This window comes from Dendrobates tinctorius, unplaced genomic scaffold (assembly GCF_039654945.1).
Source record: "Dendrobates tinctorius isolate UK_male_01 unplaced genomic scaffold, ASM3965494v1 ptg000470l, whole genome shotgun sequence".
Taxonomy (NCBI): domain Eukaryota; kingdom Metazoa; phylum Chordata; class Amphibia; order Anura; family Dendrobatidae; genus Dendrobates; species Dendrobates tinctorius.
Genome location: NW_027362132.1, coordinates 607,355 through 631,080, shown reverse-complemented (window position 1 = coordinate 631,080; position 23,726 = coordinate 607,355). Strand labels below are relative to the sequence as shown.

General features: G+C 46.5%; 1 long non-coding RNA gene across 1 annotated transcript; it reads right to left on the bottom strand.

Annotated features, from left to right (window-relative positions):
• Nucleotides 1–20,784: 20,784 nt before the first annotated feature.
• On the bottom strand, nt 20,785–22,753 carry LOC141077907 (uncharacterized). The gene is made up of 4 exons (XR_012227613.1): nt 22,608–22,753; nt 22,171–22,247; nt 21,596–21,688; nt 20,785–21,370 (listed from the first exon to the last, which is right to left on the bottom strand). It is a non-coding gene; the product is annotated as an uncharacterized lncRNA (long non-coding RNA).
• Nucleotides 22,754–23,726: the final 973 nt, after the last annotated feature.

The following is a 23,726-nucleotide window of genomic DNA, read 5'->3' as shown; positions in this document are numbered from 1 at the left end:
TATATCCATAGATGAATTCCCAGAGGGGTGTCATTTCCAAAATGGGGTCACTTCAGGGGGGATTTGAGGGGGAAAATTTTTGTGAAAGAAAAGTAAATGTTTATATTTTCATTCCACATTCCATTCATTCCTGTGAAGCATCTGAAGGGTTAATAAACTTCTTGAATGTGGTTTTGAGCACCTTGAGAGGTGCAGTTTTTAGAATGGTGTCATTTTTGGGTATTTTCTGTAATTTTGACCCCCTAAACTCACTTCAAATGTGAGGTGGTTCCTAAAAAAAATGGTTTTGTAAATTTTTTTGCAAAAATGAGAAATCGCTGTTTAACTTTTAATCCTTATAACTTCCTAACAATAAAAAGTTGATATAGATGCTACTGTGCAGGCGCCGCCATCGCCGCTGACATTTTGCTGGATGTAATTTTTTTCTAAGCCTCACAATAGCCACAATATTATAGGCATTATCACCAATAATATCAATGCTATTATATGCATTATGTAATAATGGGGGCAGGTCAGTGAGGGATCAGCGACCTGTCATAAGCCAATACAGATGAATATGTAATCAGAGCACCACATAAAGCCCCGCCCACAGCCCCACCCACAGCCCCGCCCCAGAGCACGAGAATCTCATTACCTGAAAGCTACAAATACAGATTAAACAACAGTAAACCAGAGTTGCCCTCATTTATGGTGGACCATTGGAGCTACTATGGATCCTGAGCAGAAGATTAGAGAAAATAATATTGCTCCCCATTTCAGGAGAGATTGTGCAGTAATCTGAATTCCTTAGGATCAAAAAAAAATGTAATTGGTTGTAAGTTCTATAGAAAAGGGCTTTCAATGCCCAAAGTCATTTGAACAGTTTTGGGTGTAGGAGAATGTTGTGGTCTAGAGGCAAAATGGGGATCATGGTAATGTGGCACCCCTGAGGGTTCAGTCGCCACAGAGGTACTGCACCTCCTCCTGAGGTGTGGTACCCCACCATCCAGGTAAGGTGAAGACACCTGACCACACTCCAACACCTACAACCCCACGCCACAAAGTAGTGTAGCAAAGCACCTTCGGCGGCTCCCTGCTTGGAGTGTAGCATAGCACCCCTTGATGGCTCCCTGCTTGGAACATGAAACGTGCTGGGAGGTGGGTGGGGTTAGTTCACATAAAAGAGCGGAAAGAGTTGAGTCAGTCATTCAGTCAGTCTTTCATTCAGTCAGTGAGTGAGGATGTAGAAGGACAGAGTATGAGACACAGAAGATCCCTGGGAGAGGGATGGAAGAAGGAAGTGCTGCAGCAGGCCACAGTGATCTGGGTCTGCTGGCACAGGAAAGAGACAGAGAAAGGAAGCTTGATTCTCCATTGGGAAGAAGGATTAGCACGGAACGTGAGGAGAATAAGACCAGGGTTAGAGGAGAACCCTTTTCAAGTTCTAAGCGCAAGGCCGGGGTCCGGTCCCCGAGGTTGTACGGATACTAATGGTCCTGCAGCAGACACCGGAGGAATAGAAGTAGTGACCACTTTATTCCCACTCAAGACTTGGGGGCACAACAGCAACATATTAGTGAGCCGGGACTTAGTAGCAAGGAGTCCCCGAAGCAGGCTACAGCTGTCTGCCGTAAAAAAAATAAAAATAAAAACAAATCTGAACTGAGAAAGTAAGTTAATGTGTATGCACAATGTAAGGGCATATTAACACATGACCATTAACCATAGAAAACAAAAAGCAAAAAACACAAATATCCTGAACTAAAAAGTAAAAAATATACTGCCAATAATGCATAAAGGTAGTAATAATAATAAGGGTATTTAGTAAACATAATTTTGATCAAAATAATGTACAAGCCATCCCGCCACGTCACGGCAACCCTTGTGGGACAGTCCCTACTCTAGTATTTAAAACCTTTTCACTTGCCAAGTGACGTGAATGTTAACAAGGATCGAGCAGCTGAACCACTAGTAACAGCTTAGGCCAGACTGGATGGCTTTCCCAGCTCAGAAGCTGCCGTACAAGAAGAGTTCATAGGAACATCTGTCAGGAGGAACTCCAGTGTAATTCAGTACTGAGAGTACTTCACTCAAAGGCGCTATAAGAGGAGACGTTCAGGAAAGGCACATATGTTGGCGGAGTGTTGGAAAGGAGTACTTCATCTTGCCTGGAAGTTGGCTGAGCTCCTGGCCTGGAGGACACGGCACAGATGCGGGCACCTGTACCTGCAACAGACTGTGAGTAAAGCATTGGAACTACATGCCCTGGTGTCCTTATTCCTGCGCCAACCTGCCCAGCACTGCTACATCTCTTGCGCCTGACACTACACCATCTAAGTGTCACTTCACCTACACTGCCCGGGGACTACAGCCCTGCCTGTGGAGGGCTATAACATTATTGCTGCACCACACCATCTGTCCCAGAGGATCTGTCTGCAGCGTTGGCTTACATCTCTATTGCCAAACACCACAGGTGGCATCACGAATCACTCATCATAAGCACACTGAACATTTCCCTTTACAATGGGCACCCAGGGCCACGGGCCAGGTCCCAGCTGCTGTGACATCTGCCATTGAAGCTTATCGGGCCCGGTACCCCACAGCCCTGGGAGGGCGTCCCAGTAACACGGCCGGACTACACCACCGATAAAGCAGCCACAGCCGGTGACTGAGAGGAATCTGTGACTTCTCTGCATTCAGTGGTTACTACTTACCTGGGTAGTCATATGTGGGAATCTCCTCTTTACACCGCTCATCACCCCTCACATATGTCTCTGTAGTGTTAATATGGGTCAGATCTTCACCCTGAAACAAATATTGTAAAAGTCACAGACAGATGGAGAAGTCCCATCTATGATCAGCTCTAATCCTGCCATCTCCACCGCTCTCATTACACAAGTATAAAACATATAATACTGGTGGATAAAACAAGACTGAGCACAAGACCTTCACAGCCGTCTACACATCATAGGGGAGATCTCCTGACACCTTCTCTCCATCTACCTGATGATCCTGAGGAGCACTGGTATCTTCTTGTTTACAGTCCTCACAGACAAAAGGCAAATACAGTCAAAAGGTCAAACACCAAGTAAAAACAATTTTATTGGTATGTATAAAAATATGTATACACATATATACAGACAAACATGCATGGAAAAGGGCTGAAGGATGGAAAAAGGCTATATCAACCACATACAAAAGAGCCCAGGTAGGTGTGTCACAGGGGAGTAGCAATAAACAACAGGGTACTGTGAATACATCAATCACTCATAATGTTATGCCAACAGGTAATAAATACCGGGTACCCATGCAGGCAAATATGCCATATCAAGAACAGATTCACATGTTCATACAAGAGATGAATGCCACCAATATTAAGCAAAGTATAGAAATATACAGGTACCTTGTAGGCAAAAGGCAACCCTCCCGGACCAACCTACCAACCCCAACGCGCGTTTCGGCATGCCTTCATCAGGGGGAATAAGGCTTAAGGTACTGGATCTGAATTTAAATACAATCCATACCGGAACCATCATCGCGGCCGCGCGGCCCCCCGGTGACGTCACGTCCGCCGGATCGCGCTCGCACGGGCAGCCGAGAGCCGGAAACACGTGGGGCCCCACGTGATCCGGAAGTCGGCGCACCACAGAGACACGAGCCGGCCGACACAACGAAAGCAGGGCGCACGTGCACCGTAATGAATAAGATAGGGCGCGCCATGGCATATGTGGGCAAGGAAATGGGCGGCTGGAAAGAATGATAGTCAAAGTATGTCACAAAGACAAAACCTAGCAGAGAATTATATACAATTTACATCACATAACAAATAATAAGAAAAAGAAAAAGAATTGGCTTTGTAGAAATGACATCATACAGTGGACCAATAGCATAAATCCATATAGTGAAAACCCATGCCTAGACGAACATAATTGCCATAGAATCGCAGATGAACATAACAATATATACAAAAGCGTTAACATTATACAGGTATATGTTTATATAGAGTATCAACAAAGAAAATGAAAATGCACATACAAATATAACAAAAGTGATCCCATATGGATGCATAAAGACAGATACGTCACAAATATAATGGCCATGTCATTAATTATAGCACACATATTATCCCATACATTGAGAGTATAAATACAACATGACAGATACAACATCAATCTGTCTCACCAAAAATACGGACCCCAAAAATTATTTATATATATATACACATGTGCATATACCTGCAAGCAAAAACATTCAAGATGACAAAAAACGACACCAACGCATATAATATATATGTATAACGACGATTGTGGAATAAATCCAAAGATGAATACGCGTCCATATCAGTAACCGGATACAGATAGCCGTCAACAATAACACAAAACACTAGAAAAAAAAAGGAAAACAAAAACATAATTAAAATCAGTTAAAAACAATGTATGCGGAAGCATAACCAAGCACAGTAGACCAATGGTTAGAGAAATGGCGAAAAGCTGAGATTCTCATTTAATCCGTATGGCTGAACTGTATTAAGGGTCCAAATCCATCTACACTCCAATTGACCTAAACGTTTGGACAAATCACCACCCCTGATATTAATCTCCAACACATCAATGCCGCAAACTCTCAAAAGAGAGCTGTTGCATTGATGGAATAACTTAAAGTGTTTGGGGATAGTTTTGAGGGTGGTTGTCTCATCATGCCCGTCGGCAGCTTGAATGCCCAAAACGTGTTCTCTAATCCGGACCTTAAGCTGTCTTGTCGTCATCCCCACGTAAGTTAAACCACAAGGACAAGTGGCGAAATACACCACATACCTTGTGGTACACGTGATACGTTTCCTAATACTATAGGTTTTTGTACCAGCCGAATTAGAGAAGTCATTGCACCTGTCCACATTAGGGCATGCCACACAGCGGCCACAAGGAGAACAACCACCCACAATTGAGCCAGCGCCCAAAAACGTCTGTGACTGTAAACCCACATGGTGGCTTTTAGTTAAGAGGTCACGTAAATTTCTAGCACGTCTAAACGTGATTAAAGGTCGTTTAGGTAGAAACTTATTAATTATAGGATCCACTTGTAGAATAGGCCATGCCTTAATTAGTGCTGACCTAACACGATCCGAATGAGGATGGAACGTAGTAATGAACCTACAATGATTCATATTATCAGGTTCCCTGACCCGTTTATTGTATAATAGAGAATTCCGTTTAGAGTGCTTGGCCCTATGATAGGCCTTCTTAACAATCCGCCTACTATGTTGAATCTTTTTTATTGAAGAAGTTAAAAGATTTTAACATACAACAAACAAGACATAAGGTACAAGATACAGTATTAGACATGGTTATACACCAATCCGTACCGGATTCGCCAACATTTTACCCATAACCTGTGAGGGTGTATTACAAGTATCAAAGAGATAGGGTAAGGAAACAGAAAGAAAAGGATAACTCACAGGGAGGGGAGGGGGGGACTGAGGGATGGGTTACGGATCTCCGAGCCGGTCTCTAAGAAACATTTTCAGTTAACCGAAGTAGTCCAGGCATCTCCCTGAACACCATCCAGGGCTGCCATGTTCGAATCAAGCGAGAATTATCTCCCTCCAATTCAGCCATCAACTCCTCCATACGAAAAATGTCTATAAACTCTGATAACCACTCTGCTATAGTTGGCTTTGTCGTTGTACGCCAGTAGCGCGGGATCACCATCCTTGCTGCAGTAATACAAAACCGGAGAAGGCTCTTCTTTTGTGTTGATATGGAACCCGGAAGAATTGATAAAATGGCAATTTGTGGGGAGGGAAGGACACATTTCCCAGAGATCTCCTGGTATGCCCGAAAAACCCCCTCCCAAAAGGGTCGTATAGCAGGGCATTGCCACCATATGTGGTATAGCGTGCCTCTCTCCATTGCACATCGCCAGCATGTATCATCCAATGTCGGGAAGATGGACTTCAATCTAACGGGGGACAGATACCACCTAGTCAGTATCTTGTAATTTTTCTCTTGAGCGCCCCCGGCCGGAGACATTTTATGTGTATAAAGAAAAGCTTTATCAAGGTCCTCCTTCGAGAACTTGCATCCCATCTCTTCCTCCCATGCGCGGATGTAACTTGGAACCCCTTCCGAATCCCCTGAGTGAAGTTCCTTATATAAAAAGGAAATCAAATGTGAGGGAGGGTCTTGCATTTGTAAGAGAGCTTCCAACCGCGTCATGGGAGGGCGAGAAGTACAGTCGGCCAAACGTCCCCGTATAAACGATCGCAACTGGTTATACTCCAACCAGGAGAGTGTCCTACCTGGGAACTTTTCCCGTAAGGCGTCCCATGTCAGAAATTTTCCGTCCATTAGTGTCTGTCCCAATCGTAAGTCAGAACTCCTGTGCCAACCCAAAAATTGGTCTCTGTGACACCCTGGGGGAAAGCCCGGATTACCAAATATCGGTGACAATGGGTTCAAATTACTGATCGGTTTCTGTTTATGTTTAACCCGATTCCAGACCCGTAGAACTTCTCGAGTCAAGAAACCTGTTGGTCCCTTATAGTCATTTGCAACCTGTTCAGTTCGTCTGATCCACGGGAGATGACGCAATGGGACGCCGAAAGATACCTGTTCCAATTGTACCCATTGTTTAGAATGATGACCGAACTGCCAGTCAAACAGACGTGCAAGTAGGGAAGCTCTGTGATAGAGTTCCAAGTCAGGGAGGCCCGCTCCACCTCTGGGTTTCGGGGCGGTTAGAATAGAATATTTAAGACGAGGTTTAGATGTCTGCCAGACAAAGTGTATTAACGCAGATCTAATGGTCTGAAAGAATGTCTTCGGCGGCACTATCGGGACCGCCTGGAATAGATATAAGAACCTTGGAAGAATGTCCATTTTAAATGAATTCATCCTACCAAACCATGAGATGGTCTTCCGTCCGTATTCCCTCAACCGTTTCAGAGTCGACTCCAACAAAGGCACATAATTTAACTTATATAAGTCGGTCGTGTCAGTAGGGATTTGAATGCCTAAATATTGAATGGCCCCAGTCTTCCACCGGAAGGGGAAATTTCCCATAAGTCTTATAAGTTCAGCCTGTCCTAGGGATATATTTAGGGCTTCAGTTTTCTGAAAGTTAATCTTGAAGTTACTGACCTCTCCGTATTTTTGAAACTCCTCCATCAATGATGGAAGGGTTATGTGTGGCTGGGATATGTACACTAAGAGGTCATCCGCATAAAGAGAGACTTTATACTGAATATCGTCCACCCATAGACCGTGTACACTAGGATTCTTCCTGATCGCCACTGCTAAGTGCTCCATAACTATCGCATAGAGAAGGGGCGACAAAGGGCATCCCTGCCTGGTCCCGTTCCCAATGGTCATAGAGCCCGACATTGCTCCATTTACCTTGACTCTGGCCGACGGGCCAGAGTATAGGGCTGCGACCCTATGCAGAAAGCGGTTCCCTAGGCCCAGCTGTCGCAGGGCCGAAAACATGAAGCCCCAGTGCACACGGTCGAAGGCTTTCTCCGCATCCATCGACAGTACAGCCAACGGTTTACATTTCGATTTAGCATAGGCAGTCAAGTTGAGAGTCTTACTTATGCCGTCCCTCGCCTCCCTTCCTCGCACAAACCCCACCTGATCTGAATGTATTACCGAGGGCAAGAGGGGAGCCAGACGATTAGCCAGTATTTTGGCGTATAATTTTACATCAACATTGATGAGAGATATTGGGCGATAATTTGTTACTAATTTAGGGTCCCTGCCCGGCTTTGGCAACACCGTAATAAAAGCCTGTAAAGACTGTGGGGCAAACGGGGACTCAGCTGTGATGGAGTTAAATACCCCCGTCATAATAGGGCTAAGTTGTTCCTGAAACATCTTATAGAAATGAGGGGAAAACCCATCCGGTCCCAGGCTTTTACCAGCCGGAGTGTTTTGGATGACTTCAACAATCTCCTCTGTCGTAAAGTCCGAATCCAACGGGATGGTTAAATCCGTGGACAGTGTGGGAAGAGCGGTGTCGTGAATATACGATTCTATGCTTGGTTGAGGATCCAAAGGTGACTGAGGGGAACAATCTCCACCAATATTATATAATGTATGATAGTAATGCCTCATTATGTCCAAAATTTCTGTCGGGTTCGACGTCGCTCGACCCCCCTTTTGCTGAAGAGAAGAGATATATGTAGTCTGGTTACGCGGATGTAAGAACCTGGCCAGTAGACGTCCGCATTTGTTAGCCTGACCGTATAATATACTTTTAAAGCGATTTCTGTGGTGTCGGTATTTCTCATTCAGTAGGGACTTCAGATCGTCTCTGTATTTGATCAAGTCAATCAGCGTTTCCGTGTCCTTGTCCGTTTTATGCTTCGTCTCTAACGTCAATATCTTTTCTGTCAAGTCTGTAATCTCTTTACTTTTTATTCGTTTCAAGCGAGATCCATGCTTAATGAGGACCCCTCTGAGAACACATTTAAGGGCCTCCCATTTAACAGGGATGGCAGTAGTGTCGTGTGCATGGTCTTGTAAGAAGTCCGCTATGGTAGACTTGATGTCGGCCGCACAAGTATTATCTTTTAAAAGATTATCGTTCAATCTCCATGTCCAATGCCGCTGCCCCGAGTCAGGATGGCTAATGTCCAGAAACACTGGAGCATGATCCGACCATAGAAAACTCCTGATAGAAGGTCTCAGGTTCCAGGCCAATGCACAGTGGCTAAGGAGGAAGAAATCAATCCTCCCATAAGAGTTGTGCAGTGTGGAAAAGAACGTGTAGTCTCTTTCAGTGGGATTACAAAGTCTCCAGACATCAGTGAGTCGCAAATCCTGGAGATCCCTTTTCAGTGAGGATAGCTGGCGATATGAAAGATATGACCTCGCTGCCGTGGAGTCTAGAGTCGGGTTAAGAGTCATGTTAAAGTCACCTCCCAGTATGACCACCCCCTCGGCAAACTCAGCCACGATCTTCAGGAAAGATCTAGCAGCTCGTATTTGGTCCCGGCCGGGAGCGTACCAACCCGCTATAGTATATGTAGTTGAAAAAATTTAAATTTTCAAAAGCACGTATCTGCCCTCCGCATCAACCAATGTGTCCAATATGGTATGCTGGAGGGATTTATGGAGCGCTATGGAGACCCCGCGGGAGCGTGAATCCGGGTTAGCACTATGAAACCAGGTCGTGTAATGTCTGTCGTGAATATTAGGGATGTGTCCGACTTTAAAATGTGTCTCTTGTAGGATTACTATATTTACTCTTTTCTTATGCATGCCATATAAAATATGTGACCGCTTCTGCGGAGTATTAAAGCCTCTAGTATTCAAAGAGCCCAGTGTTATCTTTTGTACAGTGTTCTTACCCGACATTGTATCTGCAGCGTGAGGCCAAGGATGCAGGCTACGGCTAACAAGATGGATCGGCTCCGGAGTCCTACGCCCATTGTTGATGAGGGAAGGAGAGCTAGGGAAGGGAGTGGGTATTAACAAAGAAAGTAGACGAGAGGTTAGAAAAAGGAAAAAGAGAAAGGAGACAAAGAAATAGGATTTTTAACTATACGAGTGTAAGTAAGCACACTCCAGGAATACCTGTTGGAGGTAAAATATAACAGCTGCGTGCCTCGATGGCAACCCAGCGCCTCCGGGGGTTAAGTGTATAGCAAAAAGAGGAGTTGGAGACACCTACTCCCCCAGTTCCCGACCCTGCAATGATTTAACCATCGTATTCCCTTTATAACGGGAACTAAACAGATAGAGAATATACGTGTAACAGCTAATTATAGGCTAGTGAAACATGCCCCAATTCTCAACTATTTTCAATATCGACAGCACTGATAGTATTATAAATACTTCGCTTTTAAACAACAAACCAGTATAACCTACTAGACTGTAAGTTAACTCTCAAAACATAACACCGCAGAGCCACCTGCAATTTAGGACAAGGCATACTATCCAGCCTCGTCGTCTACAGGATGCATGTGCCCTGGACCGTTGGGCCGACCCCTGCGACGACGTTGCTGCTGAGGGATCTGGCCTCTTTGGAGACCTTGAAGTCCATAGTATGAAGGCAGGGGTGGCCAGTCAGGTATATCCACCTCCGTTAGATCCAAGGCACCTGAGAACGCCGGAACTCCGCCAGGATGACTCAAACAATGCACTCTACCTCCCTTCCGAACCCGAAGGCAGAATGGAAATCCCCAAGTATAGGGAAGGCCTCGTCGTTGTAGTTCGTCTAAGAGGGGGCGGAGAGCTCTGCGTCTCTGTAGTGTCCATCTGGACAAATCTGCGAAGAGCTGTATACGAGATCCCAAGTGGTTCATAGATTTTGCTTTCCTGGCTGCTCCCATGATCGCATCTTTAAGTTGGTACTTGTGAACCCGGCATATCACATCTCTTGGTGGATCTTGCTCGCCGGGACGCGGGCCCAGGGACCTGTGGGCACGATCCAGTTCCAGTTGGGCATCCTGAGGCCTATCTAGTACCGAGTTAAAGATATCTCTAAAAGTGGTGTTCAACTCTTGGGGGGATATAGTCTCAGGCAATCCCCTTATTCTTATATTGTTTCTGCGTCCCCTATTCTCGGAATCGTCCAGCATTTCAGCTAGAGTTTGCAACTGTCTTGCTTGTGCGGCTGTGGCAGTTTCCTGAGCCTCCATTCTTTCGGTTAGGGAGGCTATAAGCTGGTCATGAGATTCCACTTTCTCACCACATTGCTGGATATCATCTCTTAATACGGAAAGTTCAGCCTTATAGGAGCATTCCAGACGAGCAATGTACTGCTCCATATCCTGCTTCGTCGGGATATCTTTTATCTTATTGTATAATAGGCTGAAATCAGCTCCCATGGGTGTCACGGAGCACCCTGTCGTGGAGGAGAATGATCTCCCGTGTTGCGGTGTCAGGAGTGCGTCTGGTCGGCGGGTTACATTATTTTGTATATCTGATGCTGCGGTGTCCATCATCATAGAGTCTGCAGGGACAGCTGTAGTGGCCATGTCGACGTCTGGGGGGACACTGCCGCCTCTCTGTGACACGGGGGGTTCTGCACTCATCCCCCCGGGGTTCTTATCTGATCCGCCGGCCTGTATCTGCGCGGGACCGTCCGCGTGGTGCCCCTGTGATTGACGGATCTCCTGGGCCCCAGAGGATTTATTAGGAGGAGATAGCCTCGCTGCCTGCTGGGCCCCCGTGGATGTGCCCCCTTTCCCTCCACGGGGTCCCCCTCCGGCTGCCGTCTCACCAGTTTTCTCTCCTCCCGCCTGCGCCTTACTTCCTGGTGGCGGCGGGGCCTGCTGCGCTCCGGTCTCCACACCTGTCATGGCGCCCGCGGCCTTCCTTCTTCCCGCTCCTACAAGGTAGCGGGAAATGCCTCCGGGAGTGCTGTCGGGTGCTGAGGGGCCCGCGGACGTATTCCCCCTGGTCCTCCTAGCCGACATCAGAAGGTGGGGTAAGTATTCTGGGCTCTGTTCGGGTCGGTCACCGGTGCTGGAGCGGGAGCTCTCTTACATGCGTCCTCACTCCTCGCTCGCCATGCCACGCCCCCTTGCTTTTACTTTTTACAACTGAAGAAGAGGAGGCGATAGAGCTGGAGGCTGAGTCAGCAATGTAAGACAAAACTTTTTCCTGATGCTCTGCCTTTAAAAGCGGTTTGCCAACTCCTAGAAAACTAAGCGTTCGAGGCCTTAGGCTGGTTTCACATTTGCGTTTTTTTCGCGGTAATTTAGCGCTAAATAGCGCATGCGTTTTTTTTCCCTATACTTTGCATGGGATGCGCTTATGTGCGCATACACATGCGTTTGTACGCGTTTTACCGCGCATGCGTTTTTTTTGCGGTATGCGCTCGGGCGCACAAAATGCAACTTGTTGCATTTTTTGTGCGTCCGATTTGCCTCAAAAAAACGCATGCGCGCGCAATGCGTTTTTTTACAGCAAGACACCCAATATAAGTCTATGGGTGCGCATATGTGCGCATTGGCATGCTTATGTATGCGTTTTTTTGCACATGCGTTTTTTTTTGTTAACCATGGAATTTAGGGGTTTGGGTTAGAGTTAGGGTTAGTTAAGGGGGTTTAGGGTTATTGTTAGGGTCAGGGTTAGGGTTAGGGTTAGGGTCAGGGTTAGGGTTAAGTATGGTTTGGTTAAGGGTTAGGGTCAGGGTTAGGGTTAAGTATGGTTTGGTTAAGGGTTAGGGTTAGGGTTAGGGTCAGGGTTAGGGTTAAGTATGGTTTGGTTAAGGGTTAGGGTCAGGGTTAGGGTTAGGGTTAAGTATGGTTTGGTTAAGGGTTAGGGTCAGGGTTAGGGTTAAGTATGGTTTGGTTAAGGGTTAGGGTCAGGGTTAGGGTTAAGTATGGTTTGGTTAAGGGTTAGGGTCAGAGTTAGGGTTAGGGTTAGGGTCAGGGTTAGGGTTAAGTATGGTTTGGTTAAGGGTTAGGGTCAGGGTTAGGGTTAGGGTTAGGGTCAGGGTTAGGGTTAAGTATGGTTTGGTTAAGGGTTAGGGTCAGGGTTAGGGTCAGGGTTAGGGTTAAGTATGGTTTGGTTAAGGGTTAGGGTTAGGGTCAGGGTTAGGGTTAGGGTCAGGGTTAGTAAAGTCATGGTTTGGGTTAGTGTGAGGGGCCACCTAATGTTGGAAAAAAAAAGCAAACGCGGTAAAAACGCACTAAAAACGCATACAAACGCATAAAAACGCTGCTTTTTTTCATGCATGCTCATAAAAATGCTTGAAAAAAACGCAGCAGTTGTATGCTTTTGTATGCGTTTTTCAATGCGTTTTTTTGCGGGAAAAACGCGCTGCAAAAAAAAGCAAGTGTGAAACAGGCCTTATGTAGCCAGACGATGACGCAGGGTCAGCACCTCCCGCATTCGGTCCTATTTTGCTCTTGCCACTACCATCAGATCCACCACCAACACCATCATTACCAGCTGCCAACCCCCGCCCAATTCCACGGCCTCTTCCACCAGCCTTCCTCATTTTTGGTAGAAATGTAGACAAAATCCAACAAACTATATAGTAATGTAAAACAAGGTACAAGGTGTCTATAGGACAGGGGAGATTTAGAATTTCTGCACACACTTGTGGACAGTGGACACTTTTGGATTGTGTGAAGCCCACTGATATCTGAGCGCTATGTGACAGGCTCGATGGCACAGCTGCCTGTGACCAAAGTGACGAGAGGATAATGGAGATTTTGAATCTCTGCACACACTTTTGGACACTGGACACTTGTAGATTGTGTGAGGCCCACTGATATCTGAGCGCTATGTGACACGCTCGATGGCACAGCTGCCTGTGACCAAAGTGACGAGAGCATAATGGAGATTTTGAATCTCTGCGCACACTTTTGGACACTGGACACTTGTGGATTGTGTGAGGCCCACTGATATCTGAGCGCTATGTGACACGCTCGATGGCACAGCTGCCTGTGACCAAAGTGACGAGAGGATAATGGAGATTTTGAATCTCTGCGCACACTTTTGGACACTGGACACTTGTGGATTGTGTGAGGCCCACTGATATCTGAGCGCTATGTGACACGCTCGATGGCACAGCTGTGACCAAAGTGACGAGAGGATAATGGAGATTTTGAATCTCTGCGCACACTTTTGGACACTGGACACTTGTGGATTGTGAGGCCCACTGATATCTGAGCGCTATGTGACACGCTCGATGGCACAGCTGCCTGTGACCAAAGTGACGAGAGGATAATGGAGATTTTGAATCTCTGCGCACACTTTTGGACACTGGACACTTGTGGATTGTGTGAGGCCCACTGATATCTGAGCGCTATGTGACAGGCTCGATGGCACAGCTGTGACAAAAGTGACTAGAGGATAAGGGAGATTGGATTGCTTTTAAAAAAGCAGTTTGCGGAGCAGTGGGTAAACAGCAATGCCAGCGTGTCAGGAAGCCTTAAAAGGCAGCCCAACAACCAACTCCACTGATACACCACAATATAGCCTCCCCTTGCACTGCACACACAGTGACTTGTGTGTTGTGCAGGCCAAATCGCTAGCAGCAGAAGCAGTTTTTTTGTCTTCTTCCCTGCCTAACGCTCTCCCTACAGAATCAGCAGCAACCTCTCCCTATACTAAGATCGGCAGAAGTAAGATGGCGGTCGGCGTGCACGCCCTTTTATACCCCCTGTGACGCCCACCAAAGCAAGCCAATCACTTGCATGCCCTTCTGAAAGATGGTGGTGACCCGTGCCTAGGTCATCACGTTGCCCAGTGTCCGTGGATCCTGATTGGCTGAAAAAGAGCGCAAAACAAACTTTTGAAACGCGACTTTGGCGCGTAAGTCGCCGACCTCGTGGCCGACCTCATCCTAGGGTCGGGTTTCGTTTCATGAAACCTGACTTTGCCAAAGGTCGGCGACTTTTGAATTTTTTCGACCCGTTTCGCTCAACTCTAGTCAGGCCAGTAGATAACAGGCTCCAATTAAGACGCCAGACGTACATTACAATAGCCGTGGGATTTACAAAGGTGGGGGGAGGTCAGAAGTGGCATATCTTGCTTACTTCTGCCCAGGGGGTGGCAGCAGGTCGGTTGCTGCATTAAGGGCATACATCTCCTATTCGGTGTGCTGGGGGGGTTCTGTAACAATGACTCTACGTTATAAACTTCTGTGAAGCACTTAGGGGTTCAAAGTTCTCACCACACATCTAGATAAGTTCCTTGGAGGGTCTAGTTTCCAAAATGGTGTCACTTGTGGGGGGGTTCCACTGTTTAGGCACATCAAGGGCTCTGCAAACATGACATGAGGTATCGGTGTACTGATGAGAAATTGCCCAACAAATTTTAGGATCCATTTTATCCTGTTACCCATGTGAAAATGAAAAAATTGATGCTAAAAGAAAATGTCATGATCCCAGTGCAGGTTTTTGAGCTGCACACCAGGGGTTAATGTCTGGAGCTCTGTGCAGGTTTTGACCTGCACACTTGGGGTTAATGATTGTGGCCTCTTTCTGGTTCTGGGAGAGCTTCATAAACCCCTGGGTAGCTTCAATCCCTGCCAGTTATACTTTTGCCTTTGGCCGAGTGTACTGACACTGTGTGCCTGTTTGTTGCTATAGCTTGTTTATATGGTTCTGACCCGATTCTGTTTCCCGTTGTGAGTTTGCCTGTTGATGTTGATTTTGTACTGCGTTATTATCTGTGTATGACTCATTGCCTGTGACTTGACTACTCTCTGCTCGCCCCTCTTGTACCTTGCAACTATCTGTGTATGACTCATTGCCTGTGACCTGACTACTCTCTGCTCGCTCCTCTGGTACCTTGCAGCTATATCTGTGTGTGACTCATTGGCTACGTCCTGACTATTCTCACTGTCTATGCCCCTTGGTAACTTTGTCTCGCAGTTACTCTGCTAGGAATTGTCTTGCAGCTCCTAGCTCTGTGGAGTTTAGGCCACGCCCCTAGCAGTCACGTGCTTCAGGTCCTGCGGGTGTGAAGTACACATCTACTCGGTTGCTGCCCGCTCCACAGGTAGCTTTGAGCACTGTTTGCTTTACTCAGGACACGCGCACTGGCTCAGTGAGCAAGTTCAGTGCGGTGTCTCTGACATTATAACTGGCCTACAATTTTTTTTTCTCTCCTCACTTCTGCAGCATGGACCCAATGTGTGCTTTATCTGAGCAGGTGAAAAGCTTGACTCAGTCACTGCAGAAGCTTAGTTTGGAACACCAAGCTCTGGCCCAGTCCCAACGGCGGGTTGAGGACTCAGTTCAGGGGGTACTTTCCGCAGGCTTCCAGCAGGTGGGGAATAGAGATGTCATTTTAGTCCCACCTGAATCCCCGGTTAAATTGCCAGATATATTTTCTGGTAACAAGGATGAGTTCAGGGCATTTAAGGAGGGCTGTAAGCTTTTTTTTTCTTTGAGACCCCGCTCCTCTGGGGATGAGAAACAGAGGGTGGGGATGGTGATGTCCATGCTTAGGGGGTCACCACAAGCCTGGGCATTCTCACTTTCCTCTTCTGCCCCTGAGAGAATGTCTGTGGATGCATTTTTTTGAAGCCTTAGGGCTTATTTATGATGAGCCTGATAGAGTGCGGTTGGCTGAGGACAAAGTAATGAGTGTCTGTCAGGGGGAGCACTCGGCCGAATGGTTCTGTACTGAATTCAGACGTTGGGCAGCGGAGATTTCCTGGAGTGATGCCGCCCTTCAGGGGCTGTTCCACAGAGGCCTGTGTGAACGTCTGAAGGATGCTTTGGCACTCCATCCTCCGCCTGACTCCCTGGAGGATGCCATGGTCCAAGCGGTTCGCATGGATCGCAGGCTGCGGGCTAGAGGCATTATGCAATGGGAATCACCCTTATTCTTCAGTGGAGATGAGACCCAGGCTCTTCCTATGGCTATGGAGGTGAGCACTGTCACCTGTGAGGGAAAGGAAAGAAGACGCCGCCGGGAAAAGCAGTTGTGCTTCTATTATGGGAAATCTGGACATTGGAAGAAGGACTGCCCCTCCTGTCCGTCATCCTCCAAGATGGCGGGAAACGACTAGGTCTGGGTAGTAATCGAGGAGGCTACCCAGACCTTCAGGTACAATTTTCCTCATGTGCAAAGATGGTGCTGCAGGTGGAACTGGAACTTGGTTATGGTCCTGTTCAGACTACTGCTTTTATTGACTGCGGATCGGCTGTGAACCTGATTGATACCAAGGTTATGACACTTAATAAGATAGGGACAGTCAGGCTTCATGATCCTGTTAAACTTGTGGCAATTGACTCATCTCCTCTTACCCAAGATGGTATCTGTTGCAGGTCTGATCTTTTTTCTCTAAAAGTGGGTTCCACTCATGTGGAGAAACTAAGTTGTCTGGTGCTAGATAACTTGCCTGCAGGACTGGTACTGGGGATGCCTTGGCTTCAACGCCATAATCCTACCATTGATTGGGTTACAGGGGAAATCACTCAATGGGGATGCAATAATAAATGTGGTAACCGGGGACATCTTGTTAACGCTGTTAAATCCGTGTCTGTGTCGTCTGTCGATCTGGAAGGTATTCCGGAGTACCTGAAAGATTTCGAAGACGTTTTTTCCGAAAGTGAGGCTGAGGCGCTGCCACCACATAGACCCTATGATTGTGCCATTGATTTAGTACCTGGAGCCAAGTTACCTAAGGCTCGATTGTTCAATTTGTCTGGGCCAGAGCGCCAAGCCATGAAGGAGTACATAGCTGAGAGTCTCCGCAAAGGGCATATCAGGCCTTCTGTGTCACCTGTGGCAGCAGGGTTCTTCTTTGTGAAGAAAAAAGATGGTGGTTTGCGGCCGTGCCTCGACTTTCGGGAACTGAACAAGATAACGGTTAGGAACTCTTACCCGCTTCCCCTCATCCCAGACTTATGTAATCAGTTAGCTGGGGCCCAATGGTTCTCCAAGTTAGATCTGCGGGGGGCCTACAATCTGATAAGGGTTCGGGAAGGGGACGAGTGGAAAAGGGAATTCCTCACATCAGAAGGACTCTTTGAGAACCTGGTAATGCCATTTGGGTTAACTAATGCACCCGCTATTTTCCAAAATTTCATCAACGTTGTGTTTTCTGATCTGATAGGCCGTTTTGTTATTATTTATTTGGATGATATTTTGGTGTATTCCCCGGACAGTCAATCTCACTTGCAACATCTAAAGACAGTTCTCCAGAGACTCAGGGAGAACCAATTGTTCGCCAAATTGGAAAAATGTTCGTTTTTTGTACAGGAGCTGTCTTTTTTGGGGTTGATTGTGTCCTCTGAGGGGTTTCATATGGATCCTAAGAAGGTGCTGGCGATCGCTGACTGGGTTCAGCCTCGAGATCTCAGGGGGCTCCAGCGCTTCTTAGGATTTGCGAACTATTATCGGAGATTCATTAAAGGTTTCTCACAAGTGGTGAAACCACTCACAGATCTTACCCAGAAGGGAGCTGATGTAAAAAATTGGTCTGTACTCGCTAAGGAATCCTTCTCAGCGATTAAGAAATGTTTCATGTCTGCCCCGGTGTTGGTGCAACCTGACCCGTCCAAACCATTCATTGTGGAGGTGGATGCTTCTGAAGTGGGGGTGGGGGCTGTGCTGTCCCTGGGTCCGGCCACCCTTACCAATCTCAAACCCTGTGCCTTCTTCTCCAAGAAGTTCTCTTCAGCTGAGAAAAACTATGATGTAGGCAATAGAGAACTTCTTGCGGTCAAGCTGGCGTTTGAGGAATGGAGGCACTTTTTGGAAGGGGCAGCTCACCCTATCACGGTTGTCATGGATCACAAAAATTTGGCATACCTTGAATCTGCTAAGAGGCTTACTCCTAGACAGGCCCGTTGGTCACTTTTTTTTTCACGATTTCAGTTCTCAATTACTTTTCGACCGGGGTCCAAAAATGTTAAAGCGGATGCCCTGTCCAGAAGTTTTGATCCAGTGTCTCCCCCTGAGCCGCCGTCCTCCATTCTTCCCCCAGGGGTGGTAGTGGCGGGGGTCTCAACTGAGTTGGAACAAGAAATCCTAAGGGCTCAAGCCCTAGCTCCGGCAACCAGGCCAAGCGATAAACTGTTTGTTCCAGATTCATTGCGGCCTAGACTTCTGCAGGAGTTTCATGATTCTAGGCTGAGTGCTCATCCAGGTATCAAGTCTTCATTAAGGTCCGATGTCAAGGAATTTGTTTCTGCTTGTGACATATGTGCCCGTTCCAAAAGCTCGCATAACCGACCGGCTGGGGAACTCATACCTTTACCGGTTCCTGATAGGCCATGGACTCATCTTTCCATGGATTTTATTACCGGCCTTCCACCTTCCAGGGGCAATACCGTGATCTGGGTGGTGGTGGATAGGTTTCCTAAACAGGCCCATTTCATTCCCTTGGCAGCATTACCTTCAGCAGAAACGTTGTCAAGATTGTTTGTGCAGCATGTGGTCCGATTGCATGGGGTACCCCTGAATGTTGTGTCTGACAGAGGTGTGCAGTTTGTGGCCAAATTTTGGAGGGCGTTCTGTATGAAATTGGGCATCTCACTCTCCTTCTCGTCGGCATATCACCCGGAGAGTAATGGTCAGACAGAACGCACCAATCAATCCCTGGAACAAATTCTCAGGTGTCTGACCTCCGCCAGACAGGAGGATTGGTGTGATGCGTTACCGTTGGCTGAATTCGCTTTTAACAACCGGGTGAGTCAGTCCACCAACATGTCCCCATTCCTGATTAACTATGGCTTTAATCCGCATTTTGGGGAGTTTTCTCGGGTGGATTCCGGTTGCCCAGGAGCAGAGGGGTCCGTTCAATGGTTAAAAAACCTCTGGGCTGAAGTCCGGCGTAATATCTCTCGAGCCCAGGGGAGATACAAATATTTTGCGGACAAAAAGAGAGCCTCGGGAGACATGTTTCAGGTGGGAGAGAAGGTTTGGCTCTCCACGCGTAACATCAACTTAAAGGTACCATCAGTTAAGTTGGGACCAAAGTTCATTGGTCCGTACGAGATTATGGAGATAGTCAACCCTGTGGCATATAGGTTGCGTCTCCCCGCCTCCTTAAAAATATCTAATGTGTTCCATAAGTCTCTGTTGAAACCAGCAGGATCTGTCAAAGAGAACTATGAGACTGTTGTTCCTCCAGTGCTGGTGGAGGGTCAATTGGAGTATGAGGTCGGACATATTGTGGACTCTCGGCGGGTGCGCCGCTCTTTGCAGTACCTGGTCCACTGGAAGGGATATGGACCAGAAGAGCGCTCATGGGTCCCTGCTCGCTCGGTACATGCAGATCGCCTGGTTCAGGCGTTCCATGCCAAGTACCCGGGGAAGCCTGGGGGTCCAGAGGCCCCCCGTTGAGAGGGGGGTACTGTCATGATCCCAGTGCAGGTTTTTGAGCTGCACACCGGGGGGTTAATGTCTGGAGCTCTGTGCAGGTTTTGACCTGCACACTTGGGGTTAATGATTGTGGCCTCTTTCTGGTTCTGGGAGAGCTTCATAAACCCCTGGGTAGCTTCAATCCCTGCCAGTTATACTTTTGCCTTTGGCCGAGTGTACTGACCCCCGTGTGCCTGTTTGTTGCTATAGCTTGTTTATATGGTTCTGTCCCGATTCTGTTTCCCATTGTGAGTTTGCCTGTTGATTTTGTACTGCGTTATTATCTGTGTATGACTCATTGCCTGTGACTTGACTACTCTCTGCTCGCCCCTCTTGTACCTTGCAACTATCTGTGTATGACTCATTGCCTGTGACCTGACTACTCTCTGCTCGCCCCTCTGGTACCTTGCAGCTATATCTGTGTGTGACTCATTGGCTACGTCCTGACTATTCTCACTGTCTATGCCCCTTGGTAACTTTGTCTCGCAGTTACTCTGCTAGGAATTGTCTTGCATCTCCTAGCTCTGTGGAGTTTAGGCCACGCCCCTAGCAGTCACGTGCTTCAGGTCCTGCGGGTGTGAAGAAACACATCTACTCGGTTGCTGCCCGCTCCACAGGTATCTTTGAGCACTGTTCGCTTTACTCAGGACACGCGCACTGGCTCAGTGAGCAAGTTCAGTGCGGTGTCTCTGACAGAAAATTTTTGTGAAAAAAAAGTACTTTTTCATTTTTATGGATCAATTTGTGAAGCACCTGGGGGTTCAAAGTGCTCATATGCATCTAGATAAGTTCCTTGGGGGTCTAGTTTCCAAAATGGGGTCACTTGAGGGGGAGCTCCAATGTTTAGGTACACAGGGGCTCTCCAAACGCGACATGGCAACCGCTAAATATTCCAGCATATTTTCCATTCAAAAAGTCAAATAGCGCTCCTTCCCTTCCGAGCCCTGCCGTGCACCCAAACAGTGGTTTATGACCACATATGAGGTATCGGTTTACTCAGGAGAAATTGCTCAACAAATTTTGCGAACCATTTTATCCTGTTGCCCATGTGAAAATGAAAAAATTGATGCTAAAAGAACATTTTTGTTGGAAAAATTAAAGTGTCCATTTTTCCTTCCACGTTGCTTTAGTTCCTGTGAAGCACCTGAAGGGTTAATAATCTTCTTGAATGTAGTTTAGAGCACCTTGAGGGGTGCAGTTTTTAGAATGGTGTCACTTTTGGGTATTTTCTGCCATAGAAACCCCTCAAAGGGAAATCAGAGGGACAGGTGGTCGCTAAAAAAAAATGGTTTTGTAAATTTTGTTGTAAAGATGAGAAATCACTGTCAACTTTTCCATGATTCCAATTTCACATGGTTGAGCGCACTTGGGATCTGCCCCCAAGGCCCTGCCCATGCCCAATGTTTGGTCCGTAGACCGCGGCTAGGAGTTAGTCCCGCTTTTGTGCCCAGCAGTGATGGTGGATCTGCTGGGCTTCAGGGCGCTGGATGCTTAGGTTTCCTGTCTTTCAGATGTTCTAGGGCAACAGTGACAACAAGCAAATACTCGAGCAGCCCTGGATAATCCACGCCGGCAGGATGATAAGATCCGGCGGAAGATGGAACCTATGAGAAGAGAAGTGAATATAATGTAAGTGATGGGACGCCATCGGACATGATACTACTGTGCGGTCACTGTGGCCGGACGGCAGAGGAATATTATCACACAGAGGTCAGGGGTCATTGTCAGCCATCATACATGTGATAATCCCATCACTGACAGATGACATCTGCTCCACATGAGTGATTCTCACTGACATCACACAGCATGGGGCTGATTCTCACACTTACCTCGTCTCTTTTTCCCCTTTTTTCCTTTTTCTGATTTTTCTTCTTTATTACTCAGATTTGTTGCAGATATTCTTTCTGTCTGAGCTGGAAAATCTGATCAGAAAGTAAAAAACAAAACCTCAGTAATGACATATCCTAATGGGATCTGCTTTGTCTCCTGTATATAGTAGGATTGTTCTAGTCCTTTCTCCTATAGTCCTGATAATCTGGTATTATATCATAATAGGGCAGAATAAGTCCTATATAATGTACATAATCCCATCTGAGGGGCATTAGATGTGTCACTGATATAGAGCAGTAAGCGCCCTGTGTGCCGCCATGTGGTGCATCACTGATGAGCGATATTCTACTATAGGAGACAATGTCGCCTTATGATGATGTAGGTTATTGGATCCCACAACGCATCTCACAGAATCCATGAAAAAGCTCCTGTGCAAAATTAGTGAAATAGAGATGCAGTATGGGCCCATGGGCAACATAAATAACAAAGGAGACCTATTACAGAAAAACCATGTGGAGATATTGGAGCCTTGAAGTCAACATTCACATTGTTTTTGCTGTAGACATGGACATACCTGATAGTGGGGACGAGGATGGTAAGATGGTAATAGCGTCGTCGTCTCCATCAGATACGGGGACAGATCCTTTCTGCCTGTTAGGAAGAAAAAAACTCATAAATCACAAGTAAACACATTATAAAAGGGGTTGTCTATCAGAACACCAACTATAAGGCCTAATGGGAGATATGACTGCCATAGTAGGGAAGGTCTTCTGCTCAACGCTACCTTCTACTAAGAATGTGTGGCATGTAATACTACATCTCTCCTACAGTGTCGGCAGCACGAAAAATGCTCAACCGGTGGCAGATATGGGCTGTTATCACCAATGGTTTCTGAAGCCAAATGCACAATGACCGCTAACCATGGGATGGTGGGTGCTGCATGTGATATTCTGGTATTTATGTCCTATATTTGGTGATGAGCTCCCAGTAATGACCCCATAATCTACTTACTTTTCTGAAACGTTTGTGTTGGATTTTGGTGCACACTCTGGAGGGGACTCGGGATCCTCCTCATCCTCTGAGTCCAGATGTTTCTTTATCTCAGAATGATCTACAAGACATAGGTAATGAAGTGTTATTAGAGGTTGTCAGTATAACGTAGTCACCATTTATACATGAAACATGGAAAACATAAAAACCATGTGGAGATATTTGAGCCTTGAAGTCAACATTCACATTGTTGGTGCTGTAGACATAGACATACCTGAAAGTTGGGACAAGGATGGCAAGAGAAAAGCAGAATCATCACTATCAAATATGAGGACAGATTCTTTCTGCCTGTATGGAAGAAGAAAAACAAGTAAATCACAAGTAAACGCATTATAAAAGGGGTTGTCTCACTATAAGAACACCGACTATAAGGCCTAATAGGACATATGACTGCCATAGTGGGGAAGGTCTTCTGCTCAAAACTAACTTTTATAGAGCAGAGCAGAAAACAACTACCATGAATATCTGGCATATTATATGACATCTCTCCTATAGTGTTGGGGGGCAGCACTAAAAATGCATAACCATCCACAATTATGGGCTGTTATCACCAGAAGTTACTAATGCCAAATGCACAATGACCGCTAACCATGGGATGGTGGGTGCTGCATGTGATATTCTGGTATTTATGTCCTATATTTGGTGATGAGCTCCCAGTAATGACCCCATAATCTACTTACTTTTCTGAAACGTTTGTGTTGGATTTTGGTGCACACTCTGGAGGGGACTCGGGATCCTCCTCATCCTCTGAGTCCAGATGTTTCTTTATCTCAGAATGATCTACAAGACATAGGTAATGAAGTGTTATTAGAGGTTGTCAGTATAACGTAGTCACCATTTATACATGAAACATGGAAGACATAAAAACCATGTATGGATATTTGAGCCTTGAAGTCAACATTCACATTGTTGGTGCTGTAGACATGGACATACCTGATAGATGGGACAAGGATGGCAAGAGAAAAGCAGAATCATCACTATCAAATATGAGGACAGATTCTTTCTGCCTGTATGGAAGAAGAAAAACAAGTAAATCACAAGTAAACGCATTATAAAAGGGGTTGTCTCACTATAAGAACA